The 15759-nt window shown below is 34.7% G+C and overlaps 2 long non-coding RNA genes across 2 annotated transcripts; one reads left to right on the top strand and one right to left on the bottom strand.

Annotated features, from left to right (window-relative positions):
* Positions 1-1710: 1710 nt before the first annotated feature.
* LOC104103423 (uncharacterized) lies at positions 1711-2441 on the bottom strand. Its single transcript, XR_011412039.1, has 2 exons — positions 2277-2441; positions 1711-2150 (listed from the first exon to the last, which is right to left on the bottom strand). It is a non-coding gene; the product is annotated as an uncharacterized lncRNA (long non-coding RNA).
* Positions 2442-10841: 8400 nt separating this feature from the next.
* Positions 10842-11664, top strand: LOC104088584 (uncharacterized). Its single transcript, XR_011412060.1, has 2 exons — positions 10842-10931; positions 11275-11664. It is a non-coding gene; the product is annotated as an uncharacterized lncRNA (long non-coding RNA).
* The last annotated feature ends 4095 nt before the right edge of the window (positions 11665-15759 follow it).

Genomic DNA, 15759 nt, shown 5'->3' with positions numbered 1-15759 from the left:
TGATAACCAAAGCGTTGATATTATGCTCAACATGAAAGTGGTTATTCCATATAATACTAATATAACCCATTTTCAGTAAAAAAAAAAAAAACTGTATTGCGGCTGAATCTAATTTGAAAGCTAAATCTTTAACCTGTAATAACATTTATTGGGGGCCACACTGCTTTACATGACTTTACTTTTGCGACAATTAAAATGAATACAAGGATAAAAAACTTGAGGTAGAGGCTGAGATTAGTGAAGCCATATTAACCAAAGCAAAAGAAGCACCACCAATAGCAGCACATGCACCAAGTAAGTCGGTTTTTCAAATATTGGAACCAAACCAAATCAATTAAGTCGGTTTTTTATCGATTCGATTTTTGTCGGTTTTTCGGTTTTTTCGGTTATTTATCGGATTTTTCTTAAATATGAGACATACACTACCAAACGCATATTCCGGCTACTACATTTTCAACGTAACACTATCAAACTAATTGCTCTTTGAGAAATCTATCATTTACCAAGATATATTGATGATAATTGACTAAAATAGTGATAAATAATTTAAGTACTCAATTAAAAATCGATTATTTTTAACATGAAATAAATTCTTGTACTTAGCAAAATAAAATTACCAATCAAACTAGAATGCAAAGAATTAAATTATTATAATAGCAAAGAACTAGACTAAAACTACAAATGACTAATATGTACCATAAAAGTTCAGAAACTTTATATAAAAATATACATATATATAGGTGTAATAATAAATTTATATAATTACTTTTATAGTCGGTCTGATTCGGTTTTTTTCGGTTATTTTTTTTATTAAAACCAAAGCCAAACCAAGTTTAATTGGATTTTAAAATTTAAAACCAAAACCAAAAAGTATCGGTTTTTTTAGTTGGTTTGGTTCGGTTTTTCGAGTTTTTATAAACACCCCTAATAGTATGATATACTCCCTCCGTTTCAATTTATGTGAACTCATTTGACTGGGTACGGAGTTTAAAAAAAGAGAGAAGACTTTTGAACTTGTGGTGTAAAATGAGGCACATATATTTTGTGTGACTATAAATCATTTGCATAAAGGTAAATTGTTTCCAAATAAGGAAAGTGATCATTCTTTTTGGCACGAACTAGAAAGAAAATAGGTTCACATAAATTGAAACAGAGGGAGTAGTAAACAACAAATAAATCAGTTTAGCTAGGGAACATTCTACTCTATATATGTAAAAGCTTTTTTAATAATCATCTCCTTTTTCTTTTTCCCTTTTCCTATATACTATTTTAGTAAGACAAAAATTGGATTCATTATTCTTAAATTTTTAAGTTGTTATTTAAAGCATTCTTTTCGTGTCTTAAATAGTAGAGTATTATAGTACTATGAAGGATTCACTTCAATTAGACGAAGGGCGAGGTATTTTATCAGAAGTTAGATCTTTCGTTTTTAAGTGAGTAAAGATTAAAATTTAACTTTTAATTGTGTAAAAGATTTTTCACTGTTAATGTAATTTTACCAATTCTCATATGTCATTATCCATTTTAATAGTTTATAGTAAAATCGTGAAAGAAAGTTCTTATTAGTAGAGATTGATTTTATGTTATATACCATTACTGATTGAGATATGTTTTAGTTTTTTATGATCGCGCGAAGCGCTAGTAAATTACTAGTTTTTATATAATTAGGTTAGGTTGACTTGTGATAATATGTAACTTTTCACAGCAAGCTTGATGTTAACCCCCGTAAAAACATAAAATTAAATAAAAGAAACATACTTGTACAGGCAAAGCTAGACCAAAAGGTCATGCTACCCTCAACAAAACTTATTACATTGTCACACGACACAAACACACAACAAAATCACACCAACAGTTTCTTGATGCAGTATTTAGTACTCTGCATTCACACAAAGTCACCTTCTTATTTATAATATATTTAGCAGTCCAAGCCAATCATTGAAACTATGATTAGTGGCAGGGAGAGTAGCAATAGCAAGCATAATTTGCCCAGTAATGATGTTTATGTCCCGATTGGTATTTCTTACAAACTCCATATTCAGCTCCAAAATAATGCTTGCAGTGGTGGCTACATTTGTAAGAATATTGGCAAGGCCCGTGCCATTTGTGATTTTTCTTCCAACAGTATTTTCCTTCTGCCATTTGCATTTCTGCACGAATAGGAAAATTTGAAATCAAGTTTAGTTAGTACTCTATCCGTTCTATTTTATTTGACACTATTTTCGTTTTAGTCTATTTAAATTTATAAACATGTTTAAAGATAGTTCTTGACTCACCAGTGGCAGCGACAAGGAGAAGACAGAAGATGAGGGCAACGAAGGCTGTGTATTTTGCCATTTATTGAGTAGCTTGTTTTTTCTTTTCGATTTCTTGATGAGGAAACTAGCAACAGAAATGGTGATATTTATAGCATATGAAACTCAATATTGTCAACTTAATTATTTTTTTGACCAGTTCAGATTAAAGATTAAGTAATTATTAAGTACATAAGCAAAGTACAAGATAGTGACGAGACGATTGGTGGACGAGTTCAAGGTTAAAATATTCTTGTATGAAACACAAATTTTGAACCCAAAATAAAAACAAAAATGTTTACACAGACCAAATCATTTTTAAGGTAATTGCAAGCAATTAAATTCCTATGATAAGTAATACTATACAATAACTTGATAAAGATAGTAACTAATATGTTGTAATAAGTTATAATTATTTTTATCTGTTCAATATTGGAAGTTTAATTACCTAAAATGATTTTGAATAAATGTACGTTATTCTGTATAAAGACATAATCAAGAACCATTTTTGAGGATCTTTGTTTGATATATAATGCTTCTAATATATGTAGGAGTTTGAACTGATCAAGCTCAAGATTAGTTGCGTCTAATTTTAGAATTGGTGTCGCGACCAAGTACAAGTGGAAATGGGAAAACGAAAATAGTAAAATACAAATTGTAGAAAACAATAATACTATCTTCCCTCAAGTACATTAGTCATGGATTTAGTACATTTAAGCATGGATAAACATATATAAAATAATGTTTCAGATAGTACTTGCATCTATAAGCCATATTTTTATTAAAAGTCAAGGGATTCTAAAACAATACCAGTCGCTCGAGTTTCTAAAATTAAGCTCACGCGCATAAGGTAGCTTGATACAAAAGAAAACATCAGATTATTGGCAATAAAATTCATGACTAGGTCAAATTTCTCAATTCATTGCCTTAAAACGAAAAGCCATTGAACATTTCCATGAAGAAAATACTGTAGCTTCTAAAGAAGAAGAACCTTTTTCTTCGTTATTTTCACGACCCAAAATTCCACCACAGGCGTCGTGATGACACTTAATCTCTAAGACTAAGTAAGTCGATTTTAATAACAATTCAAGCTATTTTTTAATAAACGAAACCAACAGCGGAAATAATTATAACACATTCCCAAGACTGGTAATACTGAGTCACAAACTCTAACTGAATACAAAGAATGATCACGAGGACCAAATATACATTACTGTTTGATTAAAAATTAACAGTACAATGAAATGAACAGACTACAAGGGACTGCAACGACCAAGCAGCTCTACCTTGAATCCTTGCGATCACACTCTAACTCTGTCCGGGTCCGATACCTCCAATACCTGGCTCTGCACAAAAATGTGCAGAAGTGTAGTATGAGTACACCACGGTCGGTACCCATTAAGTATCAAGACTAACCTCAGTGGAGTAGAGACGAGGTACAATCAAGACACTCACTAATCAAATAACCTGTGCAATATAGCAGTATACAATAGTATTGAAAAATAACTAGCAATGATAACAACAAACTTAACCAGTAATATAACAACAAGGTAACAAGAACATCATCATTATTACTCAGGCAAATAAGGAACACAAGTACAATCAATAAGTCAAGTCCTTCAAATATAAATCCTTCACATATTATTCTTTAAGATAAATATCTTTCGAATATACTTCTTTTGAATAATTATCTTTCGAATATACTTCTTTCCAATAAATATATTTTCAAGTAAAAGTCACCATGTGACACCTCATTTCACAATCATAAAAATTATGGGTCTCAACCCACTTTCATATTTTACACGGTACCTCGTGCCCATATTTCTATCACCATCACACCGACAACTCACGCGTCAATAATAAAATCATCATATTTTTCTCCGGCACCTCATACCCATATTATTTTCATAACTGCACGGACAACTAACGTACCAAAATATCAATATATATAAGATCCGCAGGATCAATTTATTTTCAATAAAGTAAGGTTAAAAATCTTTAAATCAAGTAAGAAATCAACAAAAAGATAAATTTATTTTAGAATCGTATGAGTGAGGAAAAATGATATTTATATTAAAATAAAGCATCAGATAAACTACTGATTTGGATATAGAATTTATTAATTTAAACATACTAGAATTTTTTATTTATTTAAAACAACTCAATCATCAAAAACAAGTACAACTCAAAAATACGAATCCTCAAAGTCTCGTACGAAAAAGTCAAGGTCAACACAATACGTCAAGAAAAATACAAGAATTTATAAATTACGGAAAAACAACATAACCAAAGGCAAGTGCAGCCATATAGAGATATCAACAAAAGGGCACTCCCGAGGTACCGCATGGTAGTCCCAAATCATAAATAAATTCACAATCTTTTATTTTCTTATAACAAAAGGGCACTCCCGAGGTACCGCCTCGTAGTCCCAAATCATAAATAAATTCACAATCTTTTATTTTCTTATATCACCGTGGGAGCCTTCACATTAAATTTTAGTTCCCCTACTAGCCAAGCATTTCAAGCCACCCTTATCTCACCGCATGCGTATCAATGTCACAATATTTCACAAATCGCACCTCAAGTGCCCAAATATCACAACATAATACAACTTGCACCTCAAGTGCTCACATATCACAAATTGTACATCTAGTGCTCAAATCTTACAACATATCATAAATTGCACATCAAATGCTCAAATCTTACAACATATCACAAATTGCACGTCAAGTGCTCAATTCTTACAACATATCACAAATTGCATATCAAGTGCTCAAATCTTACAACATATCACAAATTGCACGTCAAGTGCTTAATTCTTACAACATATCACAAATTGCACATCAAGTGCTCAAATCTTACAATATATCATAAATTTCACATCAAGTGCTCAATTCTTACAACATATCACAAGTTGCACATCAAGTGTTCAATTCTTACAATATATCATAAATTGCACATCAAGTGCTAAATTATTACAACACATTATTTTTTTCACAATAAGGAGCAACGACTCGATCATAATGTGCACAACATCTTAACAAAATGTTCGGGAGTGAACAACTCAATCGAATAATATTTCACAATTTGGCACTTTGCCTCAATATGATTCACGACCTTTATAATACAATACCAAATTTTCAACAACGTGAACTGACAAGTAATTCATCCAGGAACAATACCTCTTTTAAATCACAACTTCAGGAAATAAATAGATTTATTCATCTTATTAACTAAATTTTCCATTTAAATTATCTGTAAGTAAAATCAATAATGAAAGTATTTCCCATAAAAAATGGCAACTCAAACAAACACAGAGTTCACATAAAAATCCAGTGTCAATCACACCAAATTATCATATAAAAATAACCTCGGCAAACAAGGAATGAGGCATGACAAATAAGGGATTTAATAAGTTACAACAATTTTCCAACTTAATACTTAAGGGCGTCTACGAATTTTAACCGATATAATTTGTACATATAAATCAAGTACGTAATCGTCACCTCGCGTACATGATTTTTAATTACACAATTTCCATATAAAACTCAATGCCTAAGGGGTAATTCCCCCACTCGAGGTTAGGCAAGATACTTGCCTCGTTTCACAACCAAATTTCAAGATTCTAATAAACCTTTGCCTCGCGAATTCGTGTCCGAAAGATCCAACAAACAATTTAATATACTCAACACGAATCGTAGGAATTAATTCCATATGAAAATACTAATTTTCCAACAAAATCCGAAATTTAACTAAAAAATTGCCATTGGGACCCACGTCTCAGAATCCAATGAAACTCACAAAATACGATAACCCATTCAATTACGAGTCCACCCATACCAATTTTGTCAAATTCCGATATCGGATTGACCTTCAAGTCTTCATTTTACAGTTTTGGAGGATTTTACAAAAATCTGATTTTCCCCCATAGATTCACGGATTCATGATGTAAATGAGTATGAAATCATGAAATATAATCAATATAGGATAAGGAACACTTACCACAATGTTTACTCGTGAAAATCGACCAAACCGAGCTCCCCAACTATTTTTATGTCAAAAATGGCCAAAAATCCCGTTTATAGAGCCTCTGGTGTTTTCGAGCGTCACATGTAGCGTGGGACGCTGCCTGTGGTGCTATTTCCAGTACCCTTAAATACCCCAGCACCAGGGCTAGCGCCCCACGCTACCCTGGGCGCTCGCGGCGACGGAAAATCTTTTCCGATACGGAAATGGGCATAACTTTCTCATACGATGTCCGAATTCGACGATTCTTTTTGCTATGACTCAAAATTTTTAATACGGATCTAATGCTTCAATCAAAACTGAATTTGGAGATCATTTGCTTAATGTAATACGACGTATTCTTGAAGAATCGATGTCGAAATATAGCAAATCAAGTCCGATTGACCTCAAATTTTGCACACAAGTCATAATACAACATATGAAGCTATTCAAGATTTCAAATAGTAGAAAGGAGAGTAATAACTCAAATCGACAAGTCGGATCGTTACATTTATGGTGTTTCATTTGCAAAGGTTCTATAATCTCCTTCATTTGCAATCTAACCCGAAGCATTACAAACTTTTGAAGTCCAAAGTTGAAAAATTACAAGATCCTGTGGTCTCGCACGAGGTAAAATAATGTGTATATGATGGTATGCGGGAATTTAGATTATCGAAATAGCACGAAAAATATTTAACCCCAGTTAGTGCGTACACCAAAATAATAAATCCATATCATGCTTCTTGTAGCTACGAGCCGATCACGTAGCCATGACGAATAATATGTATTCTTATCTAAATTTATCATTTAACTAAAAGAAATTTATATGTTTTAATGCATACGCTAAGTCTGATAGACCACAATTGTGTATTCCAAGTTACTATGATATATATGGTGATTCCAATAAGTGATCATACATCAAAATCCACAAACTTCGGAAGTGGAATTCACATTTGGTTCTTTTTAAGATCAATAACAACACTTAACAGTAACGTACTAAATAGTGCCTGCACGTATATTAAAAATTGGGTAGAATTAACCTAAATAGCTGATCAATAAATTAAAAATAATCGTCATATATATATATATATATATATATATATATATATATATATATATATATATATATATATATATATATAACCGTATATAATCAAAATATAATTTATGTATACTAGCTATAAAAAGTAAACACTAAATTCTACCGGCTAATCCCTATTAACTGAGACTCAAAAATGAAACTTGATAATCTAGATATATGTCACGACCCGAAATTTTTCACCGACGGGACCATGATGGCGCCTAACATTTCACTTGCTAGGCAAGCCAACGTTAGAAAATCGTTAAACCAATTCCTTATTTCAATTCAGTAAATAACAATGATTAACTAAGATGAAATATAAGAGGTGCGAAATTTTATAAAACTGTATTAATTACTACCACCCGGATCTGGAGTCACGATTCACAAGCATTCTAGAATTTACTACAAGTAATAGTCTGAAATAAATACAACTGTCTGAATGAAAGAAAACAACAGTGATATAAAAGGTTGACGGGGACTTCAAGGTCTGTGAACGCCGATAAATCTACCTTGAGTCTCCGGACAACGGACCAATAGCAAAATCTCGATCAACCTGAGCCGGTATCAAAGTCTACACAGAAAGTGCAGAGTGCAACATCAGTACAACCGACCCCATGTACTAGTAAGTGTCGAGCCTAACCTCGGTGAAGTAGTGACGAGGCTAGGACAAGACACCCACATATAACCTGAACAGTATAATCATGCTAGTGGCAACAACAGTAAATAAAGAAATAACGCAAAAATAATGGAAAGGGAACATACAGTGGGGGAATACAACATAAAGAGCGAGAATAATGAAAAAACAGAATTAAACCGAAAATCCTTAAACGAATTGAGCAATTAAAACAGCAAGGAAAACTGCACGGCATCACCCTTCGTGCTTTTACTCTTAACCTCACCAAATAAAAATAAGACTGCACGGCATCACCCTTCGTGTTTTTACTCTCTTCCTTACAATATAAATAATTCATGAACGGCATCACCCTTCGTGCTTTACACTCTTCCTCACCATATAAATAAATCATGCACGGCATCACCCTTTGTGCTTTACACTCTTCCTCACAATATAAATAAATCATGCATGACATTACCCTTCGTGCTTTACACTCTTCCTCACAATTCACAGAATCATTAATAACCGATAGAGAGAAGTTTCACAAAGAAATCAATATTTCATCAATGATTACTTTCACAATTTAACATCTCAACCTCGAATCAATATTTACAATTTTATCGACCTTGGTGGAATCGAATACAAGTCTTCCAACATTGCAACAACAACAATAAGCATGGATAACAAGATTTAAGAATACAAATTTGCAAGAATGGAATTTCACTCGCATGCTATGACTCCACCACAACGTATAGATGCTCGTCACCTCAACTATACATCGTATTCAACAACAAAACACGTAGCAAATACTCACACAATACCTATTCCCTCAAGCCAAAGTTAGACACAACACTTACCTTGCTCTGAAATCCACTAAATTCTCAATCACATTTTTTCCTTTGGAATTCACCTCCAAACCACTCGTATCTATTCAAAAATGACTCAATAACATCAAATATTGCTAAAAGAATCAATTATATTTCATAAATTAAATTTTTTAAATTTTCCTCCAAAAGGTTGTAAAATCGACCCCGGGCCCACTTGGTCAAAACCCGAGGTTCGAACCAAAATCCTTTCACCCATTCACCCGCGAGCCCGAATATGTAATTAATTTTGGAATCCGACCTCAAATTGATGTCTAAATCCTCAAATTTCGAAATTCCTAAATTCTACCCAAAAATCCTAATTTTATCATAAAATTTCTAGATTCTAGGTTGAAATCTTGTTATAAGATGTAAAAAGATTGAAAGAAAAGGGTTAGGAATCACTTACCTATGATTTGGGGAAGATTTGGTCTTTGAAAAATTGCCTCTTAAGGTTTAGGGTTTGAAAATAAGAAGAATGAAAAATCTCGTCTAAGCCCCTTTTACTCAGCTGCAGGTGTCGCAATTGCGACCTGAGCTTCGCAAATGCGAAGATTGCAATTGCGATGCCCTTCACAATCCCGCTGCCTTCGCAAATGCGAGAAAAGTATCGCATTTGCGACCACTGAACCTCGTAAATACGAGTAAATGTTTGCATTTGTGAACCTGCCCTTCCAAAACTCCCTTCGCAATTGCGATGGTAACCTCCCAAATGTGAGAACTGCTGGCCTAGGCTTCTGATCGCAATTGCGATGAAAGCCTCGCAATTGCGGACCCTGTTATGTTCGCATTTGCGATGCCTGATCTTGCAATTGCGAGATCAGAGGCTTGCAACAGGTTCAGTTATACCAGCAAGATTTCTAAGTTCAAAACATCCCGTGGCCTATTCGAAACTCACCCGAGCCCTCGGGGCTCTAAACCAAACATGCACACAAGTCTAAAAACATCATACGAACTTGCTCACGCCTTCAAATCGCCAAAATAACACCTAGAACTACGAATTTAGCACCAAATCAAATGAAATTCTCAAGAACACTTTAAATTTCATATCTTCTCAATTGGATGTCCGAATCACGTCAAATCAACTCCGTTTCTCACCAAATTTTACAGACAAGTCTTAAATATCATAATGAACCTGTATCGGGCTCCAGAACTAAAATACGGACCCGATACTAACAATGCCAAATATCAATCAATTCTTAAAAAAAGAATAATTTCCAAACTTTTAATTTTCATCAAAAATTCATAACTCAAGCTAGGGACCTTCGAATTCAATTCCGGGCATACGTCCAGGTCCCATAATTTTATACGGACCTATCGGGATCGTCAAAGCATGGATCCGGGCCCGTTTACCAAAAATATTGACCGAAGTCAATAAAAATTAATTTTTAAAGCAAATTTTTTTATTTTCATTAGTTTTCAACGTAAACGCTTTCCGGAAACCTGCCCGGACTGTGCACGCAAATCGAGATAGGTAAAAATGAGATTTGTAAGGCTTAAGAGCTCAGATTCGAGTTCTAAAATATAAGATGACCTTTTGGGTCATCACAATATACTTATGAAACTTTCCGTCCGGAAATATTTTTTATTTGATGATGAACATTAATCTTATTACTCCTTCGGACATGATCATATTTTCTAAAGGATTCGAATATTTTTTATGTACTTAAGATTAGCAGTATATATATGTATATAGTATTTGATTAAATAATGTTAACATTAGGAGTTCATACATAGACAATTTGAACCTTGAACTGGTTCGCGGCTAGTCCTCCCACATTATCTTGACATTAGATCTATTTAAATTCCTAAACCAGCGTTCCCATCGTCCATTTCATAATCTTATAAGGGAATTGAAGGAATCAGCTTGACTTGTTCTTTTTAACTTGTAAATGCTTGAATTAGTCAAAAAATTAATTAAGTTGACAATGTTGAGCATATACCGTGCTATAAATATCACCATTGATGTTGTCAGTTTCCTCACCAAGAAATCCAAAAGGAAAACAAGCTAGATATGGCTAAATACACAGCCTTCGTTGCCCTTCTCTTCTGTCTTCTCCTTGTCGCTGCTACTGGTGAGTCAATTAGTAACTTTTTAAGCAGGCTTCTATTAAGTAGCTTATTATTTTTTTTATCAAAGGATTGGGATGTTCAGGATTGTCCCAAGATACTGTCTCGTTAATTTGTACTATAAACTAACGTAAAGAAACATTTCTTTTCTTTTTTCCAGTTATACTGTATGTACTTCAAAAGGTTATATCTTTCACAGTACAAATATTTCTAGAATAATACTAGGAAAATATCACCAAATAATATATAGACTTGACAATCTTTTTTCAATTCATATACTAAGTCAATCAGGGGGTATATCTTCATTACGCATTTATTCTTAGTTGGCAAAATACATGCTTTATGCAGAGATGCAGATGGCAGAAGGAAAATACTGTTCGAAGAAAAATCACAAATGGCATGGGCCTTGCCACTACTCTTACAAATGTAGCCAGCATTGCAAACACTGGTTTGGAGCTAAATATGGAATTTGTAAGAAATACCAATGGGGACACAAACATCATCATTGGGCAAAATATGCTTGTTATTGCTACTCTCCTTGCCATTAATCAAGATAAATACTGCATCAGCAAACAGTTAGTATGATTATGTTTGTTTGACAATGTAACACGTTTGATTTGTAGCCTGATTTCCTCTTTTTTCTTGTTCACCCTCTTCAGGCTTTTCTTGAATAATTATGTTGCTTTCATTTGAACTACGGCCTGTTCGAAATAATACAGTATTTGTTTTGTGCCAACATATACTGAGGAATTGAATCAGTTGTTTAAACGTTTAAAAGACCTAAAATTAATGTGGGGGAGTACTTTGGAGTATAAACTGGATTTTGTGAGGTTATTTTACTTCGGCACCCATGAAATTAATCATAGCATATTTTATGCAATGCATATAAAACTGAAATGGACTCATATTTTCACACACATGAAGCAGGAGGAAAAATTGTTAAGAGTGAAAATAAAAAGCCTGGAATTAATCCTTAAACTCGTCCTCTAATAAAATCAACAAATTGGAGAATTTATTTGAAATTTTAATTATGAATTTCTGGGGAAAAAAATTTAATTTCCGACCGAATTCGGTCGGAAATCTGAATAAAACCTGGGCAGAAAATGCCTGTTTTTAAGCTACACCACCTGCCAATTACAACCAATATCCATCGTATAATAGCAGCATTACATTGCTGCCATTCAACCATAATTAATCAACAACAATGAATATACTTACAACAACTACAACAATTAACTAACACTAACAATCATTATCTAACAACAACAACAACAACTAATAACAACCACAACAACTAATAACAACTACAACAACAACTACTAAAATGTTCAATAATAAAATAACAATACAATCATAATTCAAAACTAGTCTCAACTAAATATTTACAAGTTCAATACTTTGTTTAGCAATACACACCATTCAATGACTTTTTTTATCTAGCATCATCTCCATCTTCACTCCTAGAACCTTTATCGTCGGCACATGGGGAAGGCTCACGAGACCGGGGAATGGGAAAAGCACCACTAGCAAGAAGATTGGTCAGCTGAATTAAATTGTTCGTCCCTCCTTTCTAGCTGAACTTGAAGGGTACCAAATTTTTCATCTCTCTTTTTTTCTCTAGTCTTTGTCTCTTCAAGCTCTGCTGTCAGCTTTGCGATCTTCTGTTCCATAGACGATATAGTCGACCTATCAATCGCCTCGCCTTGGGAGGAAGTCCCTATACCTTGCAATCCAGCCCTGTAGCGCCGAAATGATTTATCTGGAAGGCCGTATGCTATTCCCATTTTAGGACCACCGATAACATCCAACCATATCCTCTGCGCTTCTTCGTCTGAAATGGGCGGTCGCCCGCCTTGCTCATTCGGTGGCAAGCTCTGAGTGTACTCCTCCACATTAATCTTGTAGCGACCCTTTATTTAGAAGATAGAAAATTACTAACTATATAATATTATAAACATTTATAGTAGTTATGAAACTTACATGTGTAGTCTCCGCCCAGTCCTCGACCCATCTAGTTGGATCTGTCAGTGCCTTCTTCTTCCGGATGTGAGTCTTCATGAAGAACTCATCATGACTCATCTTTCTCCCATATTTTATTTTCCTACAAATATAATAAAACGTGTTAACGAAATTAACATATATAAATATAGTTCGATAAAAATAGACCAAAATATTTTAAGGAATTACCAGTTGTCTCCTCGTATCCCCCGTGCTCCTTGAACACAGACAGTGTAAGGATCCACCATTCTCAGATGCTCGGGCCTTCTTTCCCAGTTCACTCTGCTTCTCGAATTTCTCGGTGGCCCAATACCTCTACAGATCCTCCCATAAATTTGGTAGAACCCATGAAGGCTTCTTGTTAACCTTTCGAGCATAGGAGAAGGAATCAGAGAGTCTCTTACGACATTTGTACTCCCAATTTGCACAAATTTCACGGTTATATCGGTCCTCCCAGGCACACTTAATCTGCAAATAAAGTATGTAACGTTAGATGAAAATATTGTTAATATAATGCTTAAATAGATAAGAATTGTATTAAAACCTTAAATTGGTTGAACATTTGTTGCACGAGATCCTCTGTAAAGTCACTCCAAGTCGGATAGTGTGCATTATACAACCCGCCAAGAATATCAGTGATTATCTTTATAACATGATGATTAGGAATGAACCTGCAACATAGCAATTACATTAAATAAACAAGAGTAGCTATTTTAGTTCAGCAAAAATAAAGAAGTAATAAATAAATCTTACCCATTACCCTCGGGCCTGATGATCATCCTATGATAACGATCATAACGCACTTCATCTGGATCATCATCCTCCGATGAATCTGAAGCGTGCGTAGAAGGGGGCATCTGGGTCAGTGCTACTATTCCGAAGACGAAGTCTAGAAATGCTAGGAGACGAACTCCGTGGAGAGGGAGACGGGGTCCCTGATGAAGATGGCTGCAATCCACACCCCTGCATCGATCTAGACCCCTGCTGCGATCCAGACCACTGCTGCAATCCGGCCGACTGAAATCTAGATGGATGCGATCCAGCTGGAGATGAAGCAAATGGAGTAGATGACGGGCGTACCATATGGCTCTATGACTGGTGACTCGATGCACCCATGTAACTACTTGTAGGATCATGTGGAGGAAGCGGGGGTATAGCCCTGTGGCAGAGAATGGTGAGAATACTATTGGGTGAGCAAATGGTGGGTAGTATGATGAGTAGATAAATATGGTGGAATAGATCTGTGCCTTGAAGATTGCTGCCAACCATCAGCGGCAGAGGGATGAAAGTGTGGAGTGGAAGGAAGCAAGGGTGTAGCACCATCATCATGATCAATAGGCCTTTTATCCTTCCTAGACCTACCTCGACCCCTACCGGCCATCTGCATAAATTAAAGAAAATATTAGAATTGAGAATATAAATCTATATAAGTTGAGAGCGCTTGAAAAAACTAACATACTAGTCGTCTTCGTCGACGTATCCTTCCTCGTCTGAAAATCCTTCCTCTTCACTTATTTCATTTTCATTAGGTGATTCTTCATCCTCATTTTCTATGATTGTTATTTCCTCCATATCAACATTTTCTAATATGCGTTGAGGATGCTCCGAGTAATCTTCTAACTGATCATTCACCATTTGGTTAACACTTGAGGTATCATTTTGGTAAGCAACATCTAGCACATTCTCAACTTCCACCCTACCAACAGACTTTGTTTTGATTACAACCAACCAATCAGCCTTATCCCTCCGTAATGGATACGGAGCATATTACACTTGCCTAACTCTTTCTGTAATTATAAAAGGATCATAGCGATCATACTCCCTCTTTTTATTAACCTCAATTATGTTGTACTGCGAGTGTACATTTGTACCTCTTCTAGGTGTTGGGTCAAACCACTTGCATTGAAAAAGTATGATCTTCTTATTTGGTCAACCTGAATATGACAATTCTAGAATCTCTTTCATCAAACCATAATAATCATTTTCCCCATCCTGGTTGCCTTCACCACCTTTAACACACACCCCACTGTTATTGATTTTTTTTATACTTGGAGCATTCCTCGGTGTGAAATTTGTAATCATTCACATAATACTTAGACATAGTCGTAACTGTAGGTGCAGGTCCCCAAGATATGTCTTTCAAAAATTGATTAACACCGTTATTTGGATTATTGACCTACATGTAGGGGTAAATAAATCACAAGTGAGCAAGTATATTTACAAGTATGTATATTCACATGTGAGAAAGTATGTAAGATGTACTTACACACTCTTTAAACCATGCCTCAAATGTAGAATATACAACACCATGGCCAAATTGACTCACGAAGTCACTGAGCGATGCATTGAAAAGTATTTGTTAATTGTATCAACCAAATTAAATAGTAGACCATGTAAATTAATCTTACGTCAACACTTACTTAAGAAAGGGCCAATTTAGCAACACATGATTTGAAGCTGATTTGTACTCCATACTATTTAGGCCCCTTTTTGTTCGATCTTTAGAACCTCGGCCTGGTTGATTGAATATGGACATTGGTGGATATAATGGATTAATCTCAATCACCACATTTTTCCGATTGGGCTTATTTCTAGCACATGACTGTCAAAGTAGTAAGAACAAAAATGGGCAGTTTTCTTTGCAATATAGGCTTCGCATATGGATCCTTCAATCCTATTCCTCTGTTTAACAAATCGTTTACACTTACCGATAGTCCTGCACATTGTCATATTAGACGATAATGTTAAAGCAAATTACAAGAATAAATCAAGGTTTGATCGTTACCTCTCAAATGGATACATCCACCTGCATTGAACCGAGCCTCCAAGTCGCGC

Source organism: Nicotiana tomentosiformis, chromosome 11 (genome assembly GCF_000390325.3).
Source record: "Nicotiana tomentosiformis chromosome 11, ASM39032v3, whole genome shotgun sequence".
NCBI lineage: Eukaryota > Viridiplantae > Streptophyta > Magnoliopsida > Solanales > Solanaceae > Nicotiana > Nicotiana tomentosiformis.
The sequence above is the reverse complement of the archived record's forward strand: the minus strand, read 5'-3'. Positions and strand labels throughout refer to the sequence as shown.